General features: G+C 40.1%; 1 long non-coding RNA gene across 1 annotated transcript; it reads right to left on the reverse strand.

The window, feature by feature from the left end:
• Positions 1-1,063: 1,063 nt before the first annotated feature.
• LOC136686480 (uncharacterized) lies at positions 1,064-11,501 on the reverse strand. Its single transcript, XR_010800324.1, has 3 exons — positions 9,858-11,501; positions 3,007-3,096; positions 1,064-1,154 (listed from the first exon to the last, which is right to left on the reverse strand). It is a non-coding gene; the product is annotated as an uncharacterized lncRNA (long non-coding RNA).
• Positions 11,502-16,902: the final 5,401 nt, after the last annotated feature.

Raw genomic sequence — 16,902 nt, forward strand, 5'->3', positions numbered from 1 at the left:
TGAGGAACAGTTTGGCGATGGCCAATTCCTGTCCCAACATGACTGTGCACCAGTGCACAAAGCAAGGTCCATAAACACATGGATGAGCGAGTTTTGTGTAGAAGAACTTGACCGGCCTGCACAGAGTCCTAACCTCAACACGACAGAACACCTGGTGAATGAATTAGAGTGGAGACTGCGAGCCAACCTTTCTTGTCCAAAAGCAGTGTCCAGCCACACAAACATCCTTCAGGAAGAAAAATCCCATAAACACGCTCCTAAACGCTGTGGAAAGTCTTCCCAGAAGAGATGAATCTGTTACAGCTGCAAAAGGGTGGGCCGGCGTCATATTAAACCCTATGTATTAAGAACGGGATGTCACTCAAGTTCATATTTGTGCAAATACTTTTGGCAATACAATGTAGCACCACTTATCATCATGCTGCAATAAAACACATTAGTTTTATTGACGTTTATATCTTTATATCTTGGCATCTAAGCAATCAGACATTAAAAATTTAGCGGGGACCCACACGGTAGCTGTCTATATTACAGTGGGCAGTGAGTGCGCAGTGCTGAAAACTAGCCGTATAGCAACAGATGCACTAAAGACTACAACTGTATGACTTCGAAGTGCACAAATTTGGTATGTGGAGCTACTAAAATGGGGAAAAAATGGTGCTCTGTGTGGTGAAGTAGATTTGTATGGTACTACAACATTTCATAAATCTGTATATTGTTAGCAATATACAGGGGAGAGAAAAAAAGTCAGGGGTTTTTGATTTACACACATTCCAGAGTCACCATTTCACAAAAAAGAAAAAAAAAAGACATTTTTACCTCAGGTGTTCCCCTAATAAGCACCTCTCTAAACGAGAACAAATCTGGAGCAGAATAGAACCTCCCCTTCTTCCACCATCCATCATTTTAATGAACCAAGTTGTGTAAGTGCTTTGCCCATGAGTTGAAGATGATTAAATCTTGTGTGCACACTCCTGTACGCTGCCCGTGTTATGTGTGGAATATATGCATGGTATGGAGATCAGTAACCATTTATAACATACGGCTATTAAGACTTACCTGGTCGTACCTGTTTCAGCTGTTATTTTTCCCAAAGCTTGCTCACACAGAGTCTGCTGAAACCAGGCCAGGCTGAGGAGACAACTTCAATCCATCTGAAAACCAGAGGGAGGCTGCATAGTAAATGATGGCAACACAGTGTGAGAATTAATCTGATTGAGTGTTAGAGGGGTACCATTTATTTCACAAATCCCTTATTAAATGTCACCCACCATTTGTATAATTACTCTATCTTTTCCAAAATTATACTCCCTAAATATCCTTGTGTACATATGAAAATCTGCATTATCAAATAAACAGACAAATACATATGCACCCCAAGGATGCTTATTACAATTTTTATGCAATAACTCTAAAAATAACTTAATTTCTCATAATCTTTTATAATATAACTCAAATATAGTCAATTGGCCAATATATGTTTGGTATCTAAATCCCGCTTCTTCACGTTTACATTGGAAATTGCATTACTGTTGCTAATACATGGAAATGTTTACGTATGCCACCTACTTCAGTTCGAATGTTTACAGATGGAACAGACAAATTCAGACTTCAATAAGCATTCAAATCACATTTATAAAATTATTGTTGTGAAACAGCTTGGCTGTTTGTACCAAGCAGGATCATTTTTATCCATTTTTATAATAGGATTGTGATGCAATGAAAGTGAAGCCATTTTTTTCTATTAAAAAAATCATTTTTTAAAAAGGTCAATGTAATTCGTTTTATTTTATAGTTGGTACTGCCATTCCACACGCTGAACTTCCTCCCAAAACTGTTTCAATAGCTTTGTACCCAGGCTGGGATGTAATTAAGCAAAGCAGCTGTATGCTTCGGAAAGCCTTGTCAGCGCTCTCCCAGTGGAGAAAACAGTGCCGTGTGTGATATGGTCGCTCACCCGGGACCTACCCACTCCATCGGTTTCAAACTTTAGATCTAATCCTGAGACTGAATGACAAGTGCTCTACTTGTAATCAGCATTCTGCTATGAGCTGCAGTCAAGTGGTTTTCAAAGACATCGAACAGAGACTGTCTACAAAAGCAAACAGTCAAGGCACATTTCCACATGCCGGGTGAACTTCAGTTATCACATTTAACTTTGAAACAGAAGGATGTCCTGATCAATATTAATCATTTTAATAATTCTAAAGTCATACCTTTATCTGCCTTCACTGAACTGGCAGTCTCTATGGTGCATGTTAATTTAATGCTGTCCATTTGCCAAAGAGTAGAGTTTTGATACAGCTCTTGAGACTCAGCACTATTGCAGCTTACACTACTGCCATCACTGCTCAGGCTGACGTCAGCCTTCTCCTCCCAGCTCATGATTTATGGAAGATTTTTCATCCTTCTAATTATTTTTCATCAATTACTTTATAAAGTCCTGTTCCTCTGCACGCCCTTCGTCAGGGAGATGTTTAGCCAAATTTATGAAAGTAGTCTTCTGCCAGAACGAGGGCTTTGTAATGAGCCAGATCAGCACAGACTGACAGTAAGTTTGTCATCTCTCCCATCACTGGTCCTATACGTGGTGAATAAATGGATAGAGTAGCTGTCCAAACATGCTGACAAAGTAATTTGGTTCTATCTACGAGGAGATTAATAACATGCTCAGAAGATTATCTTGAATGTAGATAATCCTATCTTAAATCTGTATCTGTCCTATCTTAAATGAAGATCATTTAAGAGAGGACATGCCATGTTCATATACTTTAATAATGTTACACAGCATTTACATGTTAACCAAAAATTTTTCCTATGAATATCACTATTCCACAGTGTGTGGTATTGTATTTGTTTCTGAAAAACACATTATAGAATAAATAAAAATAGTAACAATATAACTATTGACACTTTTATGTAAAAAAAGTTTGACTATAAAGCCAATACCCCGCTGTGGGGGCTACAAGATCCCAAACATGTTGTCCACTTCTTCCTGTCACTTACCAGTTGTTTTGCCAGTTCTGCTTCATCCAGGTATTCTTCGGTGCATTGTGTTGAACTTTCCAAGAGGTCAGTCACTGAATGAATGAAAAACTGAATGAACAAGCATGAGATGAGTTTAAGAACTCTGAACTATAATAGCTAAGAAGAGTGTGCCATAATCAACATATTTACACAGAAAGGTTTTCATCGCTCCATTAAAACATCTACCTATGCCATAGAAAGGTGAAAAAAGTGAACGAGCGGCCGCCATTTCCCTGCTTTTACAAGCCTTTACTGTTCAAATCCTCCTTGAATATTTTAACCAGACAAGGCTGGTGTTACGTTCCCTTCAACCATTAATGCCATTTAAGGAGGAAGGTCCTTGTTTTTTATTCACGGTTTTAAATGTTCAAGCTTTTAGTTCCACCTCAAATGGGCCAGTTTGAGTTTTATTTGCGTCATTCACCAGCTTCTTATTGAATACTCATTTCCACCTTAAACAGCTTTGTGAAACTAAAGCTAGCACTAGGTTTTATAAACAAAACCTATTTTGAAACACTTCTTATTTCCCATTTTATCCATTAAAACACACGACCAAGTGTACATCATGTCACTAAAACAATTACCTACTAGTAAGACACTTATATTTGCTGTGTACTACCAAGCTTCATTTCTCCATTCCCCCTCTATTAGGTGAATATGTGAGGACTTTGACTCCTTTTAATCTATACATAGGTGCCTAGATTATCATCATCATCATCATCATCATCATTTTCTTCTCCGCTTCTCCATTTCAGGGTCGCGGTTGCCTAGATTATATATATATATATATATATATATATATATATATATATATATATATATATATATATATATATATATTTTTTTTTTTTTTTTTTTCCTCTTTTCCCCTGTAGTTTTCTCTGTTCTGCAGTGAACAAAGCCAATATTTCCTCTCATTTTACTCCGTCTCTGGTCATGGAGATTTTTTGAAGGGCAATGGGGCTTTTTGGATCCAGTAAAACAAGACATTAACTCTGTTCACTTGGTCATTTCATGGCTGAAAGACACTATGTTTGTAGACCTGGCAATGTGGTGGGTTTGGACTATAAGGTGATTGGACAGAGGGCAGGCCCTGAGGCCAAAATTCCAGTAGAACTCGGCTCCAGACTGGGCACTTCTCAAAGAGAACATACTGCTCCAGCACGGTTCTCAGGGATGCCCGTTTCCTTATTCCCTGACCACACAGTAAATAATATTACAGATTGCTCCTTTAAAATTCTCAACAGTCTGTAGTTGTTGTTGCATTATTCTCATCTTCCTGATGCACCACAGGAGACAGATCTGGACTGCATATGTGTCAGTCAAGTATACACACACACACACACACACACACACACACTGTCTACAAAGACATGTTGTTGAAGCACATACAGAAATTGACCTAGCGTTGTCTTGCTGCAGTAACCAAGGATTTCCTTAGAAAAGGTAGCCTTTTGTACCCATTATGAATCCCTTAGCTGTTACCAATCTACCTGCTCATTATGAAATGTTTTATGGTTCAAATGTATCTTGAATATTGCATTTATATCTCCAAAATAAATGTCAAATATCCAGTGAACACTTTTTGTTTCAAAAAGCTTCCTAAAGTTTGTAACTCTGCTTCATGTAAGATGCTTAACTAAATGATGCAAAGCAGTCACTGGAAGTAACCAGTGAGAGAATCTACCATCACATTGAGCAGTGGTCAACAAACAAATTCTATGATTCTCAAAATACAAATACACATGTGAAGGAAAAAGGGAAAACACACACTACACAAATCACAGAAGTGATTACTGCAGTAATATCTGAACCTGTAGTCGCACTATTCCAAAGTTTGAAATAGTCTAATAGTTAGATACTTTTTTTTTTTTACAGCCAACACATACTGCAGTTTTGTATTGAGTACATTAGGGTCTACTTTAACTGGCCTCAGAACTGTAAATCAGATACGTCAGAGCTTTTGTTTTTATGCTTGCATTCACTGAATCAGTGCTTATTGGAATGTATAATCATGCAGACCTATGACCATCGCAATTAGGTGAGTTCATGGCCACCTTTTCACCTATGTGATACTCGCCATTCTAGTTGCAGTCACAAGAGAGTTCGCAGTGTAAACACACAATCAAGCCTGTAGTAGCTTCTCTTTGTTAGGGTTGCATTCTAAAAGACCTTGACACTGGCAATTACCAAGCTAAAGCGCAATGGTGATGGACCAACTCAAAACAGCATTTGAAGCTGGCCATGAGCACATAATAGGACTAAATTGGCATGTTTTCATAGTCAAATGACCTGCTGAAGAAAGCTGCTCTGAATGGAGCGCGCTGGGAGCATGATGATGGATGAGAGGTTAGGATACGGGTGAGCGGTCTGCAGAGTCTTCAACGGGGGAGGGGCTACCACAGTATTTTTCTTTCCTCCCCTCTCTGCCTGCACACAGTCACTATTTCTCTTTTGTTGCTCCTCTGACACACACACAAAAACTTGGACTGCAGAGCTTCCATTTGCTAAACCTAACATTGTCAACAGGCTTGAAAGGGATTAGCTGCCACACTGCGTGTTTTCTTAAGGCTGTAATCAGGAACCTCCAAAGAAACTTCAGAGCACAGAATTGGCGCTGAGCTTGCTAACTTGGAGCAGAGTAAACACACTTATTGTACGTTTGAGTGGAGATATTGTTGCTTTTCCAAAGCCTCTGTTATTGCAGTAGTAAAAAACAAGCTCACAGCTTGTTGAGAACTGGAACAGGACCAGGTACAGTCTGCTCAGGGGAAGTTGGAGTTCACTAAAAGCGTGATGATGAGTAAGAGCACGTCCAATGTCTTTTAGGCTACTGTTTTTACCTGTCTGTCTATGATTCTGCTGTCTTAAGTATGGCTTAATGACAATGTATCTGTAATGGGGCAGCCATGGCTGTTAGGGAACTGTATGTGTAACCAGAAGGTTGCTGGTTCGATCCCGAGCCGGGAGGCCCTCGAGCAAGGCACTTAACCCCCAACTGCTCCCCAGGCACTGTGGCGTTCACTGCCCCCTAGTGTTCAATAGTGTGTGTGTGTGTGTGTGTGTGTGTGTAAATGTGTGTTTCACTGCATGGATTGGGTTAAATGCGGAGAACAAATTCCTCTGTGTGTAAGCACCATGGCCAATAAAGTGACTCTAATCCTAATTCTAAAGAATCTCAGCAGTAAATTGTTACTGCGGACGTTCAGTTGAATTAGAGCAACACGAGCTGCAATGGTAAGCCTGAACATACCATGTAAACATTTTAAAATATACATAACGACAACAGCATTAAAAAATAAAAAGCAAGTGATTTTCTCAGGTTCATTATGTTTATTCACTTTAATCTGTTTTGATTTATAGTTCTTTTTCCCCCCACAGTACATTACTGAAAAAGTAAACTCCAGGCATTTGCTTTCATGCAGTTTCATAAAATATCACATTAATAACCAGTGCTACTAAAAAGAGATCAATATCTGAATGATGGGAACCTCCTCCATAAAAATTATGTCCATAAAAAATCCATCCAAAAAAAAGTGGGAACACTCCCTGGAGGGTGCGCCAGTGCTTCACAGGGAAACACACACTTACACATTCACTCACACCTTAAGATACTTTTGAGACACCGTGTGTTTTTGGACCATGGGAGGAAACTGGAGGCAACTGTGAGACAATCTGGCTCATGCAGAAGGTTGGGGGCGGGGCATATATCAGGAAGTCAGGGACAGGAAGTCATATCAGTCAGCTGTAACAACAGGTGGTTTTGCTGTAGAGATTACAAACTGGGTTTAGCCAAGTGCTTCGTCTCTGATCCATTAATCTATATTATTTCCTCCTGTTCCCAGTCTTTGGTCGCCGCTCTTCTAAGCTCAAGTCGCCTCAGACGAAGTGCTCCCTACATTGCTGCCTGTCAATGCACCGAAATAACACTCCATCCTCCTTACACAGACGTAATTAGTTAAGGCAGTCTCTTATCATATCAACTGCAGGGCAAGTGCATCTACAGACTGCAGTATAACTCAAGGTCCTGTTGAAAGCTTGTTCTATTGATTACTATCCTCCCTTCTGCCTTTACTAGACTAATGAGCCGCTGGATTTCCACTAGAAAGGTTAATACAATATTGAAATGTCAGGAGATTAATGATATTGTTTCTCTGCTGGGGCCCTCATTGAGAGAGGTGACAAATTCCTTGGCCTTTTCACTCGCGCTATTGCAATGCACCATCAAGGCCTGCCCAGCTCCAGAGAGGGATTCGCCAAGCACACAAACGAAAGAGCAGGAAAGGAAGAGAAGATGACACAAGTGAAAGGATGGCTAAGCCTGTTCTTGTGTAGGTGTCAGGGAATAGATTGGAAGAATCCATCTTCATTAGGAAGATACTGGGAAGAGGGAGTTGAATGAGGCGGTAAAGATGGGCCGTGTGTGCATCTTTCATTGTGTCCCATCTCCTCGTGATTTTTCAAAGTTTTGGATTCTTTGTGTATCATGATTGCTTGCTTGCATTACCAAGAATCTAGATTTCATATGATATTTGAAAATATGTTACACAGTATGCGTAACTATGCGGCTATAAATCTAATTAAATTGATGTACAGTGCTGGGTACAGTATCATCTGATTTGGTAGACCATGACACTGATGCACCATCATTTATTTCTGTCTTGATATATGTTCACATTTATCTTTATGATATACACTCAGCCCTGTATCTAAGATTATTACGATCTGTATTATTTCAGAGTTTTCCAAAGACTGTGTGTACACTACACATGCAGAGTCTTTATCTTGTCCTTATTCTCATAACAATCACCTATTATATATTATATATTATATAGCATTTACATTGTTTTAGATAATTAATCTAGATATTCTTAAAAGTACACATTTAATGTAGTTGAGTGTCTGCAGATTGGTATCAATGGAGGTCCTGGAACCCATCCACTACCAGGGGCCAACTCTAATGGTGTATCTGTTACTGAGGAGTTGTTTTTTTAGATTTAATAGTCTAAAAGCATCTTAAATACATCTACATCCTACAATAAGTCGTCAGAGTAGGTAATGTTTACTGTATGTATCTGTACTGTACATATATTACAAATTGATACCACCCATCACTGGAAACATAAACAATTGCTCCTTATATATGTTATAAAAGATTGTTTTTATTTTAATCATTCGGATTTATAAATATATTGAAATAGTGTTTCTTGTAAATACAAAAACGGGTTTTTTGGCTTTTGTTTAAATTTCTGCTATAATTTAACAATACAAAAATGAAGTATTTGTATTTTATAAACTGTTTGCACACTTTGTGCAAGCCAGTAATTGTCTACCATCGACAAACATTAGACACAGGTAAATGCCCAGGTGTGGGCTTAATTCCGGCCATTGTTCTATCTAGACGTCTGCCCAAGACCAAAAAGATGCAGATAATTAGCATATGAACGCAAACAGAAACAGGAAGACAGGAACCTAGACTTGGCTCATGCTACAAGGGCTAACAGAACAAAATGCCGACAATACGGCTGCATCACTCAAAACAATGGGTGCTGGATTTTTTGCTTCTTAAAGAACATTTTGGTTTTTAAGATTTTAAAATTCTTTTACATTACTTTCTTTAAATCTGAATTCCATTTTTATTACTAAATACTATGATTCCTTCCTTGTTATCTACACTAAGGAGTCATCCTCAGCCATGATACCCCAAAAAAATAAAATCTATTCAATTACTTGCCACGTTTTTTCCATGATGACTACAGGGTTATATTCTTATCTTGGTTCTGTGGCCAGAGGTACACCTCTGCAAAGTGTGCGTGTGCCCAGCACTTAAAATATCAAAAATGTAATATTTAATACTGTTAGACTTCTTTAAATCTAAAAAAGTTGTGTCACTAGAGTCTGTTTCTGGGCTGTTTTTTTTTTCCATTAGGTGTTGCAGTGTGGAGACATGTAGCTGCTAATCTGCTCTTTCTGTGTGAGATGGGAGCAAGCCGAGCGTGAAAGTAATTGGCGAGTGTAACACAAATTGGATCTTAGCGAGATGTGATTTCTCTGAGTCCTCTGAGGCAGTGTTTGCTCAGCGATTAAAACAATGGCGCTCTCTGCCCGTTTCCAAATGGTATTATTACGGAAATACAAATACTTTAAGAGTCAAATATTCAGCAGCAAATTAAAAAAAAAATCAAGTTTGGTGTGGAGAAATAAATATGATTTTCAACAGAAAAAAGGAGCTTCCTAAATGCTTTACAACTTAAACTTGCTGTAGCTTTAGAATGATGTACTGAATGTCAACAGTCATGAAATAGTCCTATGTAAAGATGGTTAAACAGATCACAGCTAAAGTGTTTTTTAGCCACTAGCATTTTAACCACTTTATTCTGTTCAGGACTGTGGTGGATCCAGAGCCTGTCCAAAAGCATTGGGTGCAAGGCAGAATGCACTTTGGATAGAGCACCAGTTCATCACAGAATATTACACATTCACACCTATGGACACTTTAGCAGTCAGACAGATATGGAACCCAGGAAGACACTGGGAGAAAACACCAGACTCCTCACAGGCAGTGACTTAAGGGTTTGAACCCACAACCCCAGGAGTTGTGACTGCAACACTGCACATTGCACCGCTGTGTACAGACAGAAAAAAGAACTACATCGATCAATCATTACATCATTACCAATATAACAAGGAATACATTTTCTGTACAACTACAGTATATTAAACAGAATTTATTAATGGTGTGGGCGTAAAATGGGGAAGATGCCTACAAACTGACAAAGCAAGTGAAAGCAAGAGAAGAAGTTCACAACAACTGGTGGGGTGGGGCTCACCTGAGACTTGGATGGAATCAGATCCAAAGATGTGTTTCCCCGTGTCCTTTTGCTGTTTCAGGTGCCAGCTCGTGTTAATTTGCTGCTTCAGTGACACGTATCATCGCAGAATTTTCATCTAATAATCCCCACTCCCCTCATGCAAAAACAGAGGTGTCATTCAGATTAGCAACAATAATGGAAACAATCATCTATTTCTACAACGAAGAACTTACAAGACCCAAGAGAGCAGCTCGTGCTCTGTGAATCAGACTGACACAGCAGGAGGCATCTCCTCTCCACTGCAGCAGCTGTGACAATTTTCCATTTATATTTTGTTTTCTTGGCCCTCAACCTCTACAAACACTGTATTTTGGACTCCTCCAGTGAAAGTAGAGGGTTTGACATTGTTAACATGTTTGTGTGGTGTTGATTATATGCTGAGAGATATATTATATAACAAAAATAAGCAGTCAATGACATGGCTGAACATTTAAATGTAAAAAATGTTTCGTTGTACAAGGCTGTGGCTGTGAACAAACAATATAGAGAGATTAAAAATACTTGACAAATGTGTAAATGTTAATCCACAAATGAAACAAGACACAAATATATTTCACTATTCACAAATAAATATATCCCAATCTGAGTCTCACGGTCTGTACAAATACAGTTACATTCATAAATACATGTGTTTGGTTAATTTTATGAGAATTTAATACAAAATTTGCTTCAATTTACACTGCATACTTTTGTAAAGTCAGAGTCTTGAATTGAAAATGTATTTATAAAGTGTTGAATCCATAACTCGCCTGTTTTCCGTGACCTATTTCCTCTCGCGGGTTTTTGGATTTCGAGACTTTTCGCATTTCACTCGATCCACACACAAATGCAGCCTCATCCACAAACAGGCGAACAAGCTACCGCTAGATGGCACTGTTGTTTTCCCCAGTGTTTCAGGTCTGAGCTGTTGCTCTTAGAGCCGTTGTAAAACACCGGTAGGCGGGACTGTGACTCCATTGGCTGCCGCAGTTAATGACAGACAGCTAACTCTGGCTGCAGATTGGCTAAATAAAAGCGAAGACCAATGAGAAGCGCATTTCGTTTACGTGAGGTATCTGCCCCTCCCTCCGGATGAGGGAGAGTGGCTCCTGTCTAAAACAAATTATCCGCCTTAACAGTCTCGCCTCAAAAATACGGAACACAACACGTCCCGTATCAGTCCAATACTCAACACTGCTTCTAGTGTCCGAATACGGAATGACGGAATGGTAGTGATGGCAAAACGAGGCTTCATGAACCAATGGGGCTTTCTAGCCCAAAGGTTCACCAAAAGGTTATTTACCCGAATCCTCATTGAATCGTTCACTAGTGACACCTGCTGTGCAAAGGGACATATGGCAGTCTAAATTAACCCTAAGCCAGGGTATGTTTAAATTTATTTATGGGATGTCTATGGTTAAAGTAAACTATGTTTGCCTCTCTGCCTGTTTGCATGGAACTATTATTAACTGAATGTGATGTTGGACACTGCCACTAAATGCAAAAGTGCCACTGTGAAGTGGAAGTGAAAGAATGTAAACTGCAACAGAGCAGTATGGGGAAAGGGACCAATATAACTTAATGATTCTTACTTAAAATAAATAAATAAATAAAAATAAGATCTTTCTAACTATGTTGGGGTTAAGGCGATCCCTTTTCTTTGATACAATCTCCTCAGCCTTAGAGAGTACCCTTTCACATAGCAATGAGAAGGCCGGAGTGCATAAAAATGTCAGTGCTGGATTATACAAATATGAATAAAACCCACAAAGTGCTTAGAGGCTCGGACACTATGCGTTAGTGACACTCAAAATGAAACGATCACGTGTCCCACAGAATCCGAGGCCTCGTTTGTCATCAGTCACGTGATTTTTACGGTAACGATACAAGCCTCAAACCGGGGCTTCATCTTGCGCGACCCTTTCTGCTCGACACAGGCCCCAACGCCTCGTTTCTAATGACACATCACTACAGAATGGTTTTAAAGTGTATTTTTTATTTGACAACCCTAGTCTACAGGAAATCAGGGAGGTTCTGCTGGACTTTAACATAGTTGAAGTGTTCCACAGTGATCCCCCGCTCCTAACTGTCTGTGATATGAATTCAGCGGCTTATTCTGCTTTTTTGTTTGAAACGTCCACATTAAATGTTGCACACATGCTCCTACATTTAAGTTGGCTCCGCACGTCCCAATACAACCTTTCAGTCCTCTCTAACCATTAGGCCAAGGCTGCGTATGAAACCGCAGTGTTATAAAACTGGCTCCACCAGGCAAAATCAGACACTCAATGTTTTTGACATTCTTACGTCATAAACCTAATAAAGCAATCCCGTCACCTTGCGGGGGGAGTGAAAAATGTCGTCTCGGAAATAACCTTTAAATCTGTAACACTGATGGAACATGGGAGGAGATTTTAATGAGAGTTTAATCTCTGACTAGAGGATGACTTTAAAACACTTTGAAAATGTATTTTTTTGGTTCCTGGGTGATACACCTGCTCTGATACTCATCAGTGTTGGGCTCTTAACCATTTGGGTTCTTAGAACAAGGTTGTACTTTCAAACTCACTTAGACAATCACAACATCACGACTTATTCCTTTTGAATTTGCTGAAAACCATTAAGACTTCCGCAATCTCTACTGGAATCGACACGCTAGTGGGTTTAGAGACAAGACTGGACCATCAGTAACTCTCTTATCTTTCTAATTTTCCCCTTCTCATCTGTGGCTGTGAGGAAAGAGCAGCTTTAACAGAAGCATTACAATTCACTGCTGGACCATGGTGGTGAAGAGGGAGCTGAGTTATAAAGCAAAGTTGTCAATTTACCGCTCAGTCTACGTCCCCACCCTCACATATGGTCATGAACTTTGGATAAAGACTAAAAGACTGAGACTGAGGGTACAAGCAGCTGAAATGAGCTTTCTCCAGCATGCTCCTGGGCATCCGTGATCATGTAAGAAACTTAATGCACTCTAAAAAATAAAACATTGGGTCAACAACAACAAAATCAATGCAACGTTTGGCAACAGTCTTTTTGAGTTATGTCAGCTTCTGGTAAAATTACAGTGATCCAACAAAGTGTTTTGAGTTCGGTGAGTTACACTGACAGACGCAGTAAAAAGCACTTTTATTGAACATGAACTTAAATGTCACCATCAACACATATTCATCAGTGTGATTACTTTTATTAGGCACTGTGATCACGTCTCACATCTTTCACATAGTTGAAACTGTAAACAATATGTATTATGTTTACTGTATAAATGTCACAGTTAAAAGGCTCCATTTGTCAGTTGAGTGTGAGACAATTTAAACGATGATGCAAGAAGATTCATAAAAACAGTAATAGACACTTAACTTCTCTCTCCTCCGTTTCCTTCTTCCTCTGTTTAACGTGTTGAGCCCTAAGTGTCAAAGCGAGTAAAAAAAATAAATTACAAAAGCACCTGAGGGTCATAAAAGTGTTCTTAGCGGTTGTAACACTCTCTTAAGTTAAGGAAACCTAGCAGTCTCCCCCTAACTCCGGCCGTTCCGCTATTTCCGGCCACTGCCGTTAATGGTGCAAGTCTCTCTCTCTCTCTCTCTCTTCGCCAATCGCAGTGGGTAAAAAAATAAAACGTAAGTTCATAAGTTCATGACTTAGTAGGGCATTTAAACATCAATCTTGCAAAAATAACATATCTAAACAATATTTAAGTATCTATAACTGTGTTGTAATTCTTTTTGTGCAAAACTGCATGTAGAACACAACACCATTCCATTTCGCGACGGATATTTCCCTCAGTGTAAAAGTAATAACTAGCTTACTGGTTAGCTCCATTTTCTCTGAGGGGTACCAACGGCTGGCTAATTCTGCCTATGTCCACCAAACACAGACCAACAACACAACAGAAAAACTGAAACAGCCTTCTCCGGTAAAATTCATCTTGTCCGAGTGGGCGGGAGAAAGCAAATGAATGACAAAATGGCGTTGTCCAATACAAATAACCGAGTTGGCAGAAAATGATTTTTGCTTTTTAGTTTTTAATGGAAATTGTCTTGACACAACACATATATTATTTTTGTTACCAAAACTCAATAAAACACAAAGTGAAGATAAAAAAAAATACCAAAATCATTCTATTATTTATTTATTTATTTATTTTTATCTTATAGCAGTGCATATATTTAACTATTGGCAAAAGGCAACCAGAGTGGCTTTTTAGAGAGTGATTCAAGAAGAGATTGGAGTAAAACTGCAGCTCCTTCGCAATGATTGGAGCAATTTAAGGTGGTTCCCGGATGCCTCCCGCTGGAGGTATATCAGGCACGGTCAACTGGGTTAAGGCCTTGAGGTAGATCCAGAACCAGCTGGTGGGATTCTACCTTCCGGCTGGCACGGGAACACATGCCCAGGAGGAGTTTGAAGTTGCAGGGGACAGCGATGCCTGGGCTTCTTTGTTCATCCTGTTACTGCCATGACCCTGAAATGGACTAAACAGAAAATGTGATTTTCTGGCCATCATGATGACATCCACAGCTTGGTTCTAATAGGTTAAGCATTTACAGATAGTGAATTACATAAATAATGATGTGATGGAATTGCAACTTTGAGAGGCCAGAGCTTTTGAGAAACTCAAGTTTTCTGAATTGAAGAACAATTCCATTAAATATTTTTTAATAACATCAATGAAATGACATTTAATTCAATCAAACTACTGCAAGATATTGTCACTCACACAATTCCAGTGTCGTAGGGTTGTAGGTTCAAACCCTGCCTTGGTTCACTGTCTGTGAGGAGTTCGGTTTTGTTCTCCCTGTGTCTGTGTGGTGTTCCTCCAGGTGCTCTGGTTTCCTCCCAAAGTACCAATGTGTCCGTACATGTGAGTGTGTGGGGGCTGTATTCCTGCCACCCAGTGATTCCAGTTTGGCTCTAGAGCCACCATGACCCTGAACTGGATGAAGCTGATACGCTGTGTGTGTAATTTCATGCCATCAACAATCAGAGTCTTCATATATAATGAACCTAAAGTGTGTAAATGCTAATTGTTCGCATCAAACACCCCTCCACACCCAAACATGGCTCTCATTAAATAAGTCATACACTCCTGCAGTGCCCTCTGTCATCTGCTGTTCTGTTGTTATTGCCTCATTGCTGCCTTTTAATTAATGAATGAAGTAATGAATCAGTGAGTTGTGGTTTTGGGCGGCGTCTCCTACTGTGTCTCAGCACACATCGTTAATCAGGGCCATTCCCATTACCCAGGTCACTAGCAATCATGCTTCAACTATTAGAGCTTGATTAAGAGATGCTCGTTAGACAGCCGGATGCCTGTAAGGCACACAACTGGTACAGTATCTGTTAGTCCAGGCTAAACCCTCTCAAGGCGTTGTCCATTAGGTCTAGAATGGGTTCTGGGTGACTCTGACCTGACACACTTAAGCCAATTACGTTTAAATTCCTTTATATCGGGCTGTTTACAACAGAGTCTCTCCCAAAGCAGCTTTCCAGAACTAAGAGCAGGATAAAGAAACACACTGAAAATGGAGAGGAAGCCTTTCTTCAATGAGCTTTTAGAAGAGAAAATTAACAGGCACTCAAATCATAGGATATGACATTATTTCAGAACCATCTCTCATATAATGTATTATCTGAGATAATGTGTTATCTCTGACTGTCATTAATTTATCATCACTGTCCAATGAAAAACATGTAATAGCTTCTAAACAGTAACTTTACAGGAGAAGGGGAAAAAAACCTTCTTAACCTTTAATGGAGGCGGCACAGTGGCACAGCAGGTAGGTGTAGCAGTCACACAGCTCCAGGGACCTGGAGGTTGTGGGTTTGAGTCCCGCTCTGGGTGACTGTCTGTGAGGAGTGTGGTGTGTTCTCCCTGTGTCTGCGTGGGTTTCCTCTGGGTGACTGTCTGTGAGGAGTGTTGTGTGTTCTCCCGGTGTCTGCGTGGGTTTCCTCCGGGTGACTGTCTGTGAGGAGTGTGGTGTGTTCTCCCTGTGTCTGCGTGGGTTTCCTCCGGTTTCCTCTGGGTGACTGTCTGCTGTCTGTGAGGAGTGTGGTGTGTTCTCCCTGTGTCTGCGTGGGTTTCCTCCTGGTGACTGTCTGTGAGGAGTGTGGTGTGTTCTCCCCGTGTCTGCGTGGGTTTCCTCCGGGTGACTGTCTGTGAGGAGTGTGGTGTGTTCTCCCTGTGTCTGCGTGGGTTTCCTCCTGGTGACTGTCCGTGAGGAGTGTGGTGTGTTCTCCCTGTGTCTGCGTGGGTTTCCTCCGGGTGACTGTCTGTGAGGAGTGTGGTGTGTTCTCCCTGTGTCTGCGTGGGTTTCCTCCTGGTAACTGTCTGTGAGGAGTGTGGTGTGTTCTCCCTGTGTCTGCGTGGGTTTCCTCCGGGTTTTCCAGTTTCCTCCCACAGTCCAAAAACACACATTGGTGGGTGGATTGATGACTCAAAAGTGTCCATAGGTGTGAGTGAATGTGTGAGTGTGTGTCGCCCTGTGAAAGGACTGGTGCCCCCTCCAGGGTGTGATCCTGCCTTGCGCCCAATGATTCCAGGTAGGCTCCGGTCCCACCACAACCCTGAACTGGATAAGACAATGGTTACAGGCAATGAACATATGAACTTTTAATGGAAGTCAATGTAAACCTGTAAATGTTACAGGTTTTTTGGAGTATTTCTAGTGGTCCATTCATCATAAAATGTTCAAAAAATGTGAAGGTTCGCTGCTGTCTGCAAATGATATAGTAAACTAAAAAATTCACAAAAATGGAGATGCATGTTTTTCTTAATGTTTTAACTATTGATATCATTCCACTGATTTTACCTGTTCTACAGCTATCTTTGCTTTCTCAGACACCTGACACTGTTACAGAGAGCTTTCACTTGGAAATAGATCGGGGAAAAAAAACAATGTGTGAATTTTGTATTCATGCTGACTTTAACATTTGATGGATTCTGATTATATGAGGTATATGATGAGTTGTTATTTTATTATTGAATATTATTTATTCCCTCATGTCTACACTCACTGGCCTT

Source organism: Hoplias malabaricus, chromosome 1 (assembly GCF_029633855.1).
Source record: "Hoplias malabaricus isolate fHopMal1 chromosome 1, fHopMal1.hap1, whole genome shotgun sequence".
NCBI classification, from domain to species: domain Eukaryota; kingdom Metazoa; phylum Chordata; class Actinopteri; order Characiformes; family Erythrinidae; genus Hoplias; species Hoplias malabaricus.